This window comes from Camarhynchus parvulus, chromosome 2, assembly GCF_901933205.1.
Source record: "Camarhynchus parvulus chromosome 2, STF_HiC, whole genome shotgun sequence".
In the NCBI taxonomy this organism is placed as follows: Eukaryota; Metazoa; Chordata; class Aves; order Passeriformes; family Thraupidae; genus Camarhynchus; species Camarhynchus parvulus.
Genome location: NC_044572.1, coordinates 35,739,434 through 35,754,915, shown reverse-complemented (window position 1 = coordinate 35,754,915; position 15,482 = coordinate 35,739,434). Strand labels below are relative to the sequence as shown.

The 15,482-nt window shown below is 42.8% G+C and overlaps 1 protein-coding gene across 1 annotated transcript in view; it reads left to right on the top strand.

Annotated features, from left to right (window-relative positions):
• The first annotated feature begins 8,865 nt into the window (after window positions 1-8,865).
• The window catches only part of RFTN1 (raftlin, lipid raft linker 1), a 96,694-nt gene continuing 90,077 nt past the window's right edge, over window positions 8,866-15,482 (top strand). The window contains exon 1 of the mRNA XM_030971848.1: window positions 8,866-9,131. The gene's annotated coding sequence lies outside the window, so the exon portion shown is untranslated. The remainder of the gene's footprint in view (window positions 9,132-15,482) is intronic.

Below are 15,482 nucleotides of genomic sequence, written 5' to 3'. Positions count from 1 at the left end.
ATTAGCTATAATTGATCCGGTTACATAAAGAGATCTGGAAAGATTTTGCTGTGGAGGGTGGAGCGCTGTTCAAATAACTTTTGGTCTGAGAAGTTTAAAGAGAACATAAAAGGTAGGGTGGTTGAGGCCACAGTGATACTTCTGGTGTATAAAACAATGCACTCGGAATGCATAGTTCATGTGCAACTTCTGTGACATCCCAAGTTTGCAGAAGGGATTAATTCATTATAATTTACTTTTTAATTCATTTTTCAGATTGTTTCATTAAGTATCGAATTTCCTAGGACTGTATCTATGTAGAGTTCATTCAGATGGTAATGAAGCAAACTCTTCCCACAAGTTATTAGCAATCAGGCTAGAATCAATTGCTCAGAACTATAAGATAGTGACCCACTCTTGTATTTTGCCTTGTTTAGTCACTGTTTGTGCTACTGGAAGAGCTGGGCTGCTGTAAATACCCATCTACAACTTCCTCAGGAAGGGAATTGGTGATGCAGGCATTGATCTCTTTTTCTCTGATGATAGTGACAGGACATGAGGGAATGGCATGAGGCTGAGTCAGGGGAGGTTTAGGTTGGAAAAGGTTCTTCACTCCAAGGGTGATTAGGCACTGAAACAGGCTTCCCAGAGAAGTGGTCACAGTACCAAGCCTTGTCTGTTGAGGGTGGACAACACCCTTGGGCACATGGTGTGATTGTTGGGCCTGTCCTGTGCAGGGCCAGGAGTTGGACTTTGATGACCCTAATGGGTTCTTCCAACTCAGGATATTTTATGATTCTATGAAATTCATGGAATACTACTTTTCTGGGGCATATCTTACCTATCCATTTACTAGAAAGGTAATAGACTATTTAACACTTAGTAAAAATTGCATGAATTTTTGCATTATTTAAAGTGCCTGGTTGTCCAGGCCTTTTTCATATTAGTGCAATCTCTCAAATGAAAATCTCAGCTGACCTCATTAATACAGTTGGGCACCAGGTATCAGGTAGGTGGAAATTTACAGCTTGGGAAATTCTAAGAATTACTTTCCTTTATATGTGATTTAGCTTAATGCAATGGTAGAAGGGGAAAAAGCAGTGATTTGTTCATAGTGCTCTGTTAAACTACTGGAATGTTCAGAAACAGAAATATGTATGAGTATGTATCTAACTCCTTATTGATGGTACTAAGTAGTGCTTAATCTGGATATCCATAGAAAGGAAAAGGCACATACTCCAGCTCCTTCAGTAGTTTAATGCTTCTTGTTAGCACAAGTCTCAGCCTTCTGCACTGACTTGTAACTAGCTGTCCTTTTATAGAGGGCTTTCACTTGCAGGTTTGTGGAGCGCCTATGCAAGAGAACCAGCTTGTGTTCTGTAATCTGAACACAATCATAGCTTCTCTCATGCTTGTTAGAGTAGCCCTTCTGACAAGGAAAATTTGGCCACTGTTCTCATCACATTGAGCAAGGGCAGCTTTAGTGCCAACTTGATAGAGCATTAAATCTTCTCTCTCTCTCTCTCTCTGGACAATGGTCTTCTATATGCAGGCATTTGGGGGCATATATCTTCTGTTTCTGAAGGTTCTTCTACAGCCTGGATTTAACCAAAATTATTAATTAGATGAGAATGTGAAATCTGTGTTATTTGCCAGATGTGTACTAAAACGTTCAAGAAAGGCAGAATAAATAGAGATGAATTAAATAAATTGTCAGAAATTCTTAAATGTAGCCACAGTTTTCCTCTTGCTCCTACAGAAGCATATCTTGTCAGTAATGATCATGTGAAAAATTACACCCACACAATGTTATATAACTATGTACAGTCTTCAGAAATTTATGTCTATAAATGCATTTTAGGTTTCAAGACTATAGAAAGCAGCTTTCAGAAAGAGCTTCCAAGCAGAAAACTGATTATTAATTAAATCTAGCTTCTGCAGCTCCCTAGTAGTTGCTTTCAAATGAACAACAGAAGCACTTTAATAATAATAAAATAAAAATTGCCCCGTGCCCTTAAAATGCTGTAGTGGTAGAACTTATGTTCAAGTTACTCTCCTTGGGAAATAATACTAATTGGGCTAAAATTGTGAGCCAGTCTGAATTTTAGATTGCCTCCCTGCTCTGGAACCCTGGAAAATCAAAAATAGCTGCTGCTTCTGAGCAAGGGTCAGATTGTGTGCTGCTGCTGGGACAGAAAGGGTTACACCACCATCACCATTAGCAGCTGGGAGCTGGTCTGATTCTCTCTCCACCAGCAGTATATGTTTGACTTCTCCAGAATTTTCTAGTCTGTCCTACTTCTTCAGACTGGGAAGCAGTTTTCCTGGTATTTCTGAGGAGTTATGGCATAGTTCTAATAACACCCAGTGGCATTACTTCTTTGCCATAAGAAAAGAGTTCATCAAAAACTGAAATTTTACATTTCCACTCAAGCTTATCATCACCTCTTTGTCTGGAGCACTTCAGTGTGTGGAAGACTCCATCGTTGAAAGCTCCAAGACATTCAAGATCTTGCAAGTGCAAGAATCGTGGAAAACAAACTGGAACCAGACACAGGCCAGACAGTTACAGAGCCTTTCCTGGAGCTACCGGGTGGCAGCTTGCTTGGCACTAAGGAACTGTGCAACACTGAAGGAATGCTTTTCCCTACCAAGCACACCAATTCATACCAATTGAGGAGGAAATGCAAATGAGTGCAAAGAATGATATATTTAGCATTGGTAAGACAGAGGTACTTTCTACTACAGGACCCAAATACAAACTAGAAATCAAAAATATGTTTTTTCAGCAAATAAGGAAAAAAGTCTGATCATTGAGTAATTAAGATGTTTCATAGCAGTTTGCACTGGTGATCTGAAACTAACAGTAACAATAAATGAGAAAAATATGTTAAATGTCTTGTCCACCTCAAATGGAGCCTAGTTTTTCTGATTTTGCATTTTCTTTCATATTTTGTCTTGTTAATGAAAAATTCAGTATATCTTAAACTTTGTTTTGCAGAGTGGTAGACAAATAAAACTATTTTTCTTTACTGATATTTTGGTATCTCTTTCTGAATAACAGAAGTCAGTCAGAAGTAACTTAAGTTTTGCTGAATCCTGTTCAATGTGATGATGCAGATGTCTGTTGCTTTTTAACAGAGGAAACAAATTTTATTCTAAATGAGCTTTAAGTCTTTTTCACACAAGTGTGAAAACTAGAAAAATGGGATGTGGTTACTTTGAATGCTGGAGTCTAAGTTTGTAGTAAAAATAACAGCAACTGGTATTGTATTGTCATGCAAAAAAAATTACTTAGACCAGTGTGGATCTTTCCTAATTAGTTGTTCAAATAGTACTTGGAGTTGTGAAGTAAGGAGTTTCCTAGTGGCATAACTAGAAACACCTTGCACAAGACAGAAATGCTATGCATGTGTTTTCATGCTGCTTTTGCCTAGGCCAAAATAAACACAGACATTTGGCCAAGCAGAATTCTTAAATAGCCCACCAGTAGCAATTTACACCTATGCTGAACTTGCCTTACTCAGCTGCACCCAGGACTACAAAGTGCAAATAGAAAACGTGATCGCTCCTGCTTGTGGTACAGGAGCTTGTAGAGCTCTGCACTGCTAAATGTGTGGATTTACCAGAGAGATTACACTGACTAGACACAGAAATAAAACATTTTAAAGCTCTTCTTAACTCCCAGGGCAAACTAATATTCCCTAATGGAGTGTCTAGGGGCAACGTCTTACTGTTGATTAAAGCAATAAGGTCCTTCAGTTGTTTATAGTTAAATGGTTGTTAGAGTAGTATTTTATACTTAATTAAGTAAGTAAATTGCTACTGTTTTGCAGTAGTTTATTGCTCTGCAGGGAGATGTGTGTATGTGTGTACATATAGATATATATATTTTCACCACAACTCTGAAATCTGTCTAGGATCCTTGTTTAGGATTTTTTCAAGCTGATCAGATTTCTCATGGAAAGACTGTTGGCTGTTTTTGGAGTGCCACATGAAATACCTATTACAGATTAAGTTCTAGATTGTATTTTAACAAGTCTATCAAAATGGCTCTTAAAGAGGCAAATAACCCCAAAATATGTTAAAAGTGCATACTTTAAAAAAAATTGAACACTGCCAAGCCAGAATTGAATTCTGAAATTCTCACAGTGGTAATCTAAAAATAATAGTTTAGATATACATCATCTTTTTAGATTTTATGCTATGTTTCAGCTTGCATGAATTACATAATTTCAATATTGGGACACCTAAATAGGTGATAATAGAGGTATCCCATTTGGGTAATCAATCTGCTGCTTCTCTAATATGCTTTTGTAGTCAGAGGAAAACATGTTAGCATCAAAACTCCTGTGGAACCAACTTTCAATTCCAATTTTTTTCTACTGAGAAGCACAGGACTGCCCTAATGAGTCATGTGTATCATGCTGGAGTAGAGGAATTCCAGGCTGAAATGGTGCATCAAAACACCTCATATGTGATGGCTGTAAGTTCACAGTCATGTCTGATACATGACCATTAAGTGGGCAGTGGAAAAAATGGTTGGTAGTGCCTAGGTTTGTGCTTTGTGACCTGTTATAAACACTAATTTGAAACACTTTTCATCTGTACAGGACTTCATAACAATCTACAGACATCCAGGAATGTTGGTTTTCTGGTTTCCTTTATGTATCAAAGAAGATTCTGCACCAGCAAAAGCCTTCAATGTTGTTGGACATTCTTTCAATTCAATCCCCAAGGTGTAGATCTGCAATTTCTATGGTGTTGGCATGGTCTGGTACCTAGGATGTTCCTTCTGGAGCCATCTCTGACCTGATGTGTTTACAATACAGGGAAAACTGCACTTTCCCTTCTCCCTACACACTTAGCAATCCTTCCCCATATGCTTTAACAGTGGTATTAGAAAAACAACTCAGTTACATGGCACCCTGATGTGACTGCATGCTGCTTTCTCACGTGGTTGGAAAGCCAGAGAAACTAATGAGTAGAGGAAAAATGATAGAGGGCAAGGAAAGAGGAAAACCTGTGTGTAAAATTAAAAGAAATGGAGAGGATAAAACCAAAACACACAGAAGGAAATAGAAAAAGGAGATGAGTAAATTTCCCAGACAAAATGCATTACTAATGTTTGTTTCATAGTCTAGTGCTGGTTTTTCATTTCCAATGTGTTGATGTTACACTTTTGGCTACTGACTACTTGCTAATGGTGCTGGTTGTGCTTTAAGAGGACTTGAGGCCACTGAAGAAATTTATTTGTACCCTGATGGCACTTGAGGGAAAAGTGGGGGGAGTACTTTCAAATAGATGTCATCCATCACAATACCAGCATTTAATAGAGAAATATTCTGCGCTTAGGAAGGAATTAATGTGCCAATGTAGTGGTTTCTTTATATATTTTTACATAATTTAATTTCGTTTATGCACCTACACAGTAGGGAGAGATTCTGAAGTGGACCAGGTGTAGCAAATGTATTTGTGCCTGCTGTGCACAAGGACTTCAAGTAGTTTCCATACTAGTCAAGGGTGTTTTAGGAGATGCTGAACAGGTTTCTGGCCTAATAAGGGAAGGACAATGAAGGCGGTGCACCAAAGTCCCAGACTTGGTTCATAAGCAGTACATTTGGGATGCATACATGTTTTTCTGGAGAGACAAGGTTGCCTCCTCTGTAAAATGAGCAGCTGGGAGTGTATGGTGCTCTTGGACTGACAATCAGAATGGCTGAGAACGCTAAAGATCAGAGGGTAACAGTGGTGGATTACAGGCCAGCTACTCTTGATGAAAGTTGATTAAAATAGCAGCTCTGTGACATCTATGGGTCACAGACACTGATTCCTGGGGAGGAGTGAAGCTTCCTGCCAGTTGGATGAGTAACATGGTGGGATGGAAACAATCCAGCAAACTTCGGGAAGCTTTCTTGGTAGATATCCTGGGTGTTGCACTAATGAATGTCCAGTAACAATGAAAAATTGGCTAGGAATGTGAGAATGGCAACTCTGGCTATAGTCATGGTCATACAATGGAGCTCAAGATCCTGAAGGGAGTGAGGATATCAAGTGTCTGGACTTCAGAGAGCAAACTTTGGCTTATTTACAGAACTGGTAAATGGGAAGCAGTTTTGAAAAGTGAAGGGAGCCTAGGAAGGCAGGAAGATTTTAATGGAGCCTTTTCCTGATGCAAGAGTGACACACCCAAGTAGGAGGAAATGATGTTGATGAATTGGGATACCAGCTACACTAAGTGGGGAACACTTGACTGAACTTCATGGCAAAAATATGGTGGAAGCATGAACAGGTTATAGTGAAGGAGTTACAGAAATATCAAAGCATGTGGGGAAGGGTGTAGACATACACAAGGGCTTGTGAAATCTGATGTTGCTCTCAAAAACCTCTGTTAACAGTAAGGGGCTGGACAAGGACCACAAAGAGCTGTTGAGTGTGAGCACAGGTAAGGCTGATGTACTCAGAGCTGCCTTTGCCTCAATGACCTGAACTGTGCACTTGGAGGCGAGATTGGAGCAAGCGAAGAGCTACCAGCAGTGAAGGAGCATCAAGAGAGGGATTCTTCTGAGAACTTGACCTGGACAAATCTGGCTGGGCTGGGGTTCTGGGCTGTGTCTAAGGGTGCTGAGACGATCTGGCCGTTGGCTTGAGAGCAGCTGCTCTCTGTGCCATCAAGCCTTACCAAATGTTTGCCATCTTTGATAAAATGCAGGCATTTTCAGGCATGGGGATGGTAGTTGATGCTGTGGCAACTTTAGTAAGGTGCTAGGCACTGGCTCCTGTGCTATTTTTGTATGTGCTTAAGACTCTGTAATCTGGGTGGGTAAAAAGCTCATTGCATGGCTAGGGTCAGAAAGTTGCAGTTTAATGGGTTGCACTTTGCCTGGAGGACAGAAGCAAGTGGGATCCTCTTGTATTTTAACATGTCTTTCAAGGACCTGAAGGAGATGACAGGATCCACTGTTGCCATGTTTGCACATTGCTGCATACTGAGGTGTGATCAAGCAGCTTCAGGGCTGGGCTGCTGTCCAAAAGGAACCGGGCAGGCTCAAGAACAAGCCAGCATGAACTTCTGAAATTTAAAGGACAAGCATTCAGCCTCTGGGAAGGGTGGGTACCTTGCAGAGATTCAGGCTTGGGACTGCCTGTCTGGGTAGCAGCTCTGTTGCAAAGGCTGCAGGCACGCTAGTAGGCAGCATGACTACAGCCAACAAAGATAACAGCATGCCAGTAGCTTGGGAAAAGTGACGATCCACAGCTATTTGGCACTCACTAGGGCTCTTGTAGACCACATACTGTGTCCAGGTATGTCATTCCCCTCTCAGAATCCAGTGCCAAGAAAGTTGTTGACAAGCTGGGACAAACTCAGTGGCCAGCCAACAAGGCCAGGGATGGAGTATATGTCCTACATGGAGAGGCTGAGGGAGCTGAACTCAGTTGACCTGGAGCTGCTTGGAAGGGACAACAATGGGTCATCTGGCCCAACCTCCCTGGGTCATCCCAGAGCACATGACACACAATTGAGTCCAGATGGTTTTTGAATATCTGCAGTGAGGGAGACTCCACAACCTCTCTGAGCAATCTATTCCAGTGTGTGGTCACGTGCACAGTAAAGAAGTTCTTCCTCATATTCAGGTGGAACTTCCTGTGCGACAGCTTCAGTCCATTGCTTCTTGTCCTAGTTGTTGGCATCATGAAGAAAAACCTGGCTCCATTCTCTTCACACCAACACTTCAGATATTTTATACACATTAATGAGCTCCCCTCTCAGTTGCCTCTTCTTGAGGCTAAGCAGGCCCAGCTCCCTTAGCCTTTTGTTGTAAGAAAGATTCCCCAGACCCTTGACCAACTTTCAAAAATGAAATCTTGTGAAACAGAAAAGAAAGACTTACAAACACTCTGGAATGGAGATATGATCAAAGGAAATGCAATTGAAAAAATCCCCAAAAAACCAGAAAATTGGGACATTTAGTCACTATAAGAAAATGGACCAGGATTACATGAGGTGCAGTGCAAAGGACCAAAACATGCCAAAACTAACCTCACAGATGCTGCAAAAGCAGGGGAATACTGAAAAAGCATGGATACTGAAAAAAAAAAATCTTTGCCAAAGTGAAAGCCATCAAAAGGCATGGGATGCCATGAAGTGCAGGGGCATGGGCCAAAGCTTGCCAAAATTGATCCCCATTGAAATCACAAGATTTTGTTTCCCTTCCCAAAAGGAAATCTGTCTGCTGGACCTGCTCCAGAAGCTCCCTGTCTGTCTTGTACTGAGGAGCCCAGAACTGATACAGCACTGCAGATGTGGCGTCCCCAGGGCTGAGCAGAGGGACAGCATCACCTCCCATGACCTTCTGGCAATGCTTTTCCTGATGCATCCCAGGATTCCCTTGGCCCTCTTTGCTCCAAAGGCACACCGCTGGCTCATCGAGAGCTTGTTGTCCCCAGGACCCCCAGGTCCTCCTCTGCAGAGCTGCTTTCCAGTAGGTTGGCTCCTAGCCCCTACTGGTGCGTAGGGTTATTCCTCCCCAGGTGCAGAACCCTGCATTTGCCACTGTTGAATTTGAAATTGTTCTCTGCCTAACTCCCCAACCTATCGAGGTCCCTCTCAAAGGCCGCACAACGCTCCGACGTATCAGCCACTGTTCCCAGTTTGTATCACGAGCGATGATGGGGGAGTACAGGGGAGGGGGGCCGGGGCCGGGGCGGGAGCTGAAGCAGGCAGCGCGCGAGGAACTTCCCGCCCCGGCCGGCGGGCGGAGCAATCCGCCTTTGGGCTGTGCCGCTGGAGCGGGCGGGAAGCGCGGCTGCCCGGTCCGTGCGCGCCTCGGGCTGGGCGCGGGGCTCTCGCCGCCGCTCGGAGGAAGAGGAAGTGGCCGCGGCCCCCGGCCGGGCCGAGCGGGAGCGGAGCCGCCGCCCCGGGCTGCGCCGCGCAAACTTTGTGCCGGGCGGCGGGGCCGTGTGGCGGCGCGGCGCTGCCCCGGCACCTCCCCGTCGCTGAGCCGAGGGGGGAGCGGCCCCGGAGCGCGACGGGCGGGCACGGGCGACAGCCGGAGTAGGAGGAGGAAGCGCTGTCAGCGGGGCGGGCCGTCTCCGCCCGCCGGGCATCCTTCAGCACCACCGGGCTGCGGTTCGCCCGCTGCCTGCCCCAGGTATTGCCGCGCACCCCACCGACTCGGCGGGCAAACTTGGTGAGGGAACGGGAGGGGGTTGCTGCTGGGCCGGGTCTGCGCGCCGGAGCGGGGAAAGCCACTCCAGGGCTCCGACTCGTCGTGGTCCTCTGGCTCCCGAAGTTCGGAGCGGGGCGCGGGCTGGCCGGCGTGCCCAGGTTCGGAGGGGCTGCTGGAGCCCGGCGCGGGGGGCACTGCCTCCCGCCCGCTCCCCGGCCGGGTTCCGCGCTGTGCAGCTGCTCCTGAGGGTCCGCTCGCTGCGGTCCTGCCCAGGGGCCGGAGCGGAGCCCGCCGGGAGGGCGGCGGGGCTGGCGGGCGGTGCCGTCCTGTCAGCCCGTGGGTGCGGAGACTGCCGGGCTCCGCCGGCCTTTCCGCGGCCGAGGCGAAGCGGGGGCGGCATCGCCGGCAATCCCTTCCAGCCTGTGGGATGGTTATTTGCGTCCAGCCCCCGGCGCGGTGAGGCAGAGCCGAGAGAGGAGGGAGCTCTGAGGGGAGCCGGGTGAGCGCCCGCCTGCCCGCCCAGCCCGGCGCCGATCCTCACATGCCGGGCACCTGGAGGCGGCGGTGCCGTGCCATCGTGTGGCTGGCTGGGGTCTGGGATTTTACAGTCGCTGTTTTCCAATTTTATTGCCTTTTCAAGTTCTTGATGTTGTTTCAGCACGGTTTTCTTACAATGTATAGAGGCAGTGGTTCAGCATTTCTATGTCTGAGTGTGAAATACACCTCTCTTCTCTCTGGTTTGTCTAAATTCTTGTCAAAACAGCCTCTTCTTACAGTCTGTGTATTTCTGAAAAAGGGGAATTTAGTTGAATGGACTTTACAGTTCTTCTTTGATACTTTCGGCTTAGTCAGATAATTAATGGGAGACATTTGTTCTCCATTACGCCTGAGCGTGCTTCCCTCCGGAGCGCTCCCGGCTCGGAGCAGAGAATGAGCTGAGCCACAGGCTGCTGTGTGGCAGGACAGGGAGCGGTGCTGGAGTCCTGGTAGGGGTGGCTGTTGTGCTAAAGAGGATGCTGTATTTAAAATAATAAAAATATATCTATACCTGAAAGAATGTTTTCAGCCAAAGTTTGGAAGCTGTGGTCTCATTGTATACTGCTTCAATTTTAATTCCCTTTTAAAAAAATGTATTTATTAATTTATTTTGTTGGAGAATAACCTTATCAAGATGTCGCTGGCCTCTAGCTTACAAGGGGAGATATTTTTATACATATGCTTTTATGTTTTATTTTTAATAAATCCAATCCATTTCAGGTCCTGGTATTGAATAACAAGTTAGTGGCAATAACCCTCTTTCACAATGGTAGTGGTCACATATGTGTATTTAATTTCTGTTTTTTCTAGGGAAAAAGAAAAGTCTCAGAATGAAGGGTTATTTTAGGAATCTAGCTTAACCTCAAGTTACATTAGACAAGGGGCTTTCCACCTCTTGAATGTTGGCATTCCCCGGTCTGAGAATGTAGCATGAAATGAGTATATACAGCTGTGATTAAATACCCTAAGGGAGTTCTGAGCTGTGGTACTACTGGGAAACACAAATACCATATTGGGTATAATGAACTGGCCTCAGCCTCTGTGGTGGAAAAGCTGGGGTCACAGACTTGTAAAGAAAAAAATCAAAGTTGATGAAGTCTCTATTTGAAGTAAGTAAAAAATATTCACATAACCCAGAGCTTCACACCTTGCATTAGTGATCTACTTTACTTTTTGCCTTCATCAGGTGGCTGGGGTTCTACTCCAAGGCAAACTAGCAAAAGGCAGTAAACATAGGACTGTCAAGTCTGTAGTTTCGTGTTTTACCATGGTTTTACTCACTGTCATTAAGCAGCTGTGCACACATTGTAGTATGCATCTGTTTCTCATGCCTGTTCTCTGTGGGTTCTGAGTGGTGTGGGGTTAACTTTAAAAGAGAGTATCTAACATTCCTGTGCATACTTTTGTCAGGTTAATTCAGTCTTTATTTTTTAATCTGCTGTGTTTTCTCTTTATGTTCTTGATAGCAGGACTCTTTCTTAGCATCCTGGTAGTCTCCTGTTGTCACGTGGAAGCAACTTGCTTGAATACTGCACATGGTATTTTGGCATAAATTTTACCTGTGCATTATTCAGTGACATTAACACTTTGTTACCTTAACCAGAAATACACTGCCTAAAAGTATTTTGTAGAAAGATGTGGTATTATCTGACTCTTCTGCTTTACTGAAAGATGGTGTCATGGTACCAGCAAGTGTTAAATATTTTGGATGAATGTTACAGGGTGATGTGGGAGGCGTGGGAAGCAGGGGTCTCCCACCAACCTGCTGTTCCTCACATTGCTCCCCACTGCTAGCACAATGCTTGCCTTATTCCTCCGCCACTTCTCTCTGATCCTGCTTGCTCCTGTTCCTCCCACCCTGTTGCTTACGTGCCCACACACACCCGCACACCCCAGCTCTGTTTCCCTGGAGGAGTTTCAGCGTGGCTGGTGGCAGGGAGCACACAGAGGTGGCCTGGTGACTTGCAGGCCCAGGGACAGCACAGGGCAGCACAGTCGAGCCCAAGTTGGTGATGTGAACTCTGCAATGAGAACAATAGCACCTAATAAGAGTTTGTTGAAATCATGTTATCATCCTGGCGTGTTATTTGACATGCTGCATGCTAGTGCTGGGCTTTCTTTGTAACTTGTGTTTACAAGACCTGTCAGCGTAGTCTGTTCTAACTTTACTGAATCCATATCATAGTTATCCATGTATTACTTTGCTTTCTTCCTGAAGCTTAGAAACTCTGGAAACTAGACCAGCAATTGTCTTAATTGGCCAAATTATGTTTTTCTCTGGTTTTTTTTGTGTAGTCAGTACATTTTCTTGTCTCCCTGGGAGACAGTACCAAATCTGATGAAATAGTTTGGTTTTTAATTCTAGCTATTGGGGCTGCAATTCATCATGACAGGTCTTCCAGAGTTCTTGGTATGAATCCAGATTAGTCCTGATTTGTGTTCTGCTTCTGTTGAGTTGTGGTATCTTTGGCTTCCACAGCTTGCCTTGGCTTCTGGCACATTTCATTTTATGCTGGTGTTTCTTGATCCGAGACTGTTCCTCTGCTGAACTTTGTTCCTGTCTCTTAAGCTCTCTGCTTATTCTACATTTCCTTCTTTATTAGGTAATTCATCTCACTGTGTCTGGAAACCTTCTTATGAATTCTCTTGTCACTCCTTGGGTTCCTAGTTCTGCAGATACTCGTATTGTAGTTTAAACATGTTCCAGACCTCTGCTGTACATCCTCCAGTTGCTCATTCCTGTTCATCTTACTAATGAATTCCTTAGTTTTTGAGATTTGCTTTTTGAAATTGAAAACCTTAACTGCAGATTTACTTGGATTGCTCTGCAATTTAATTTAAATCAAATCAATCATAAAGGATAAATCTGGGATTATTCTTTCACCAACCTTCCTAGAAGCTGAGATTTAGTTATCAGCCTCAAGTCTAAAATCCTGGCAACACTGGTCAAATTCATAGGTATGTAGTGAAAAAAAAATTGGTCAGCTGTAACAATTACCATAAATCAGTCCCATTTGACAATAGATGGGACTGATTTATGGTAATTGTTCCTTGTATCTATAAGTTTTTCAGGATGTTTCAAATTGTTTGGTAAACATTAGTTACTTAAGCACAGATCCCTCCACACGAATAAAAATTATTGCATTATTTATTGAATATATGCTTACATATCTTCCTGCATGGTAATACTGTTGAAAAAAAAGACTAAGTGGGTATCTCTTAGTGAGGAATTTCCCTCTTAGGTGGTGTAATCTCACAAAAAAGCCTGTGCAGTGGTAAGGAAACCTGTGCAGGGTGGGAAAAATGAGGAGAAGTCAGAAGCATGGCTCTTTTCTGGGGACTGACAAAGGATCATCCTGGCATCCTATTCTGCTTTCTTTGTTTACCTGTACACCCAGTTTGCCAGCTCTGGTGTTTTTAATTCTCTGCTGGGTTTTTTTGCCTTGTTATTCTTCCTCTGCTTCGTTGCTTTAACTATGCTAGGAAAGGGACTTGACTATAATTTGCAAGCACTCTCAGGGTTTGTTTGGAGCTGAGTGGGGGACTAAACACTCTGGTGTTTCATAGACTGAGAAGGATGCAAGAATTAAGTGACCACATGCCAGCAAGTGAACTGAGCATGAAGTGCTTATTATTTTGAAAATGGAAAGGTCAGGATTGCAGGAGTGAGGGTTTAAGAAAATAAGCATGTCTCATTACTGCACAACAAATGTGAAGTCCTGCAATTATTTGTAAATGCCTTCCAGCATCCCTGTGAGGTACCTAAGTATTACGCATGGAAGGAAGAATGAAGATGAAAGGTCTTAACCAAAATCAAGAGAGAAAACCTGTTAATACATTGCAGTTATCTTGTTTTCCAGCTGCTGCATTCATCAGTAAGAATACTATATTCTACATTTTGTGAAAAGAACCTTAGCAGTAACCTAGGATATGTATTTAAAAAAATAAATTAATTCATGATAAAGCTTGCAAAATACATTCACTAGTCCTGGCCCATAAATGCTTTAAATATGTTAATGCAAACAAGCTTGCTCTCACTAATTTTGCTTAAAAACAAGCTGACAAGCATTAATTTTCCATACAGTGTATTTTCCTTGGTTGCCATTGTAAGTACTAAAATTACCTTGTTCCTATTTCAGCTGGTAGTGTATTTCACTTACACATTTGCTAGAATACTCAGTCTAATGCTGTATACTTAGCAGTTGACTCTTAAGATTATAAGTATTTAAAATTATTGTTTTGGAATTATTTTCAAATCATCCCTCTAAATAGTCATTGACATTATGCATTGATTAGTTGAAATAAACTATTTAGCCAGTATGTACTTAGTTGATAAGCATCCCTTAAATTACTTATTCTGGTAATCTATTCAAGCTTCCATTAGCCATGTGGTTCTGTTACATTTCAGTGCAATTTTCATTATTATTCCTTGGAGATAAATTGTTAAGGATTTTCATGAAAGGATGGATCAATAAATCAGAAGATTAGCCTCATTTATTCCCCATATACCCCCCAAATGAAAATCAGATAGAAGGCAAAGGTTTTTTTTTTGTTTTTCCTTCTTTTCTTTGTGCTCTTTTTCTTCTGAAAGGGAATCCTGGGCCCTGAATCACTGTTAACAAGAAAATAAGTTGTTAGCTACATGGTGTTATTTTATCCTTTCTCTTTGCTAATTCTGCACTTGTTGTATTTCATCTATTTTGAACACACACTAGCAACCCAAGAAAGCAAATTCGAGTAGCAAGAGAGTATTTTAGCAAAGCTGAGGTTCAGTGATCATCAGCTGAGAACTTGACACATGTCTAAAAGAGCTGTAAAAATTCCTATGATACATCCAAGATACATTCATTGTCATGGATCACAGAGGTGATTTAAAGTGGAAATACTGCTGGCTTTTTTTTTTTTTTCTCTTGCTGACTACAGTTTGTTGTAATTTTTTGGGTTTTTTTTCCATGGCAAAGGATGGCACTGGTTTCAATAAAACTTACATTGAGGAGCATTAAGGGGCAGATCATTGGAAATGCTGGGATGGATTTTTCCTGTACCTCCAGATGCTCCCCAGAGCTCCTCTGCTCCTAAAATACACAAGGCAGGACAGTTCTGGGGAAGAGGAGGTGGCAGCAAGAGGTTTATTCTGCAGCTTGTGAGTTGGGAATTTGTTTGGGATGTACAAATCCTGGGTTCAATTTTGCATTGTTTGCAGAAGCAAGCTGCTCCTGTCCTAACCAGTGAAGGCCTTTGCTGGCCTTCACAAGAGAAACTAAGGAATTAATTGACTAGGCTTTGCCGTCGTTCTGCAACTCAGCATACCTTCTATTCTTGATGCTTTGCAGAGTTAAAGTGAAGATGCAGACTAAAAAAACCCAATCTGTTGTGAGATTTGGGTTTCAGTTCTGGTTTTATCATCATGTGGCTGAACACATGAACAGTTTGAGATCAACAAGATCATAGAGCACATGTAAGATTAATTTGCAATCTAAGTGAGTTTGTGGACAGAATTAGTTTTTCTGGCACATGTAATTGTGAAAGCCCATAGCTAAATCATAATTTTAGGGGTTAATGTTCTTCATTAAATGTTACTTTTCCAAGGTTTTTTTCCTAAGTATAGAACTTCTGAGTTGATAATTAATTTCTGCATTAATGAAAAAGAAAATGTTTATCTTAGAACCTACTGCAGAGCAAAAAGAATTTGAAAATTTGGCAGTGTCTTTGAAGGATTGTTTTTCAATTTGCTAAAAAGTGAATATTAGTGATAATATTTTGGTTTAATATGAATAAAAGCAGAATTCACATGCA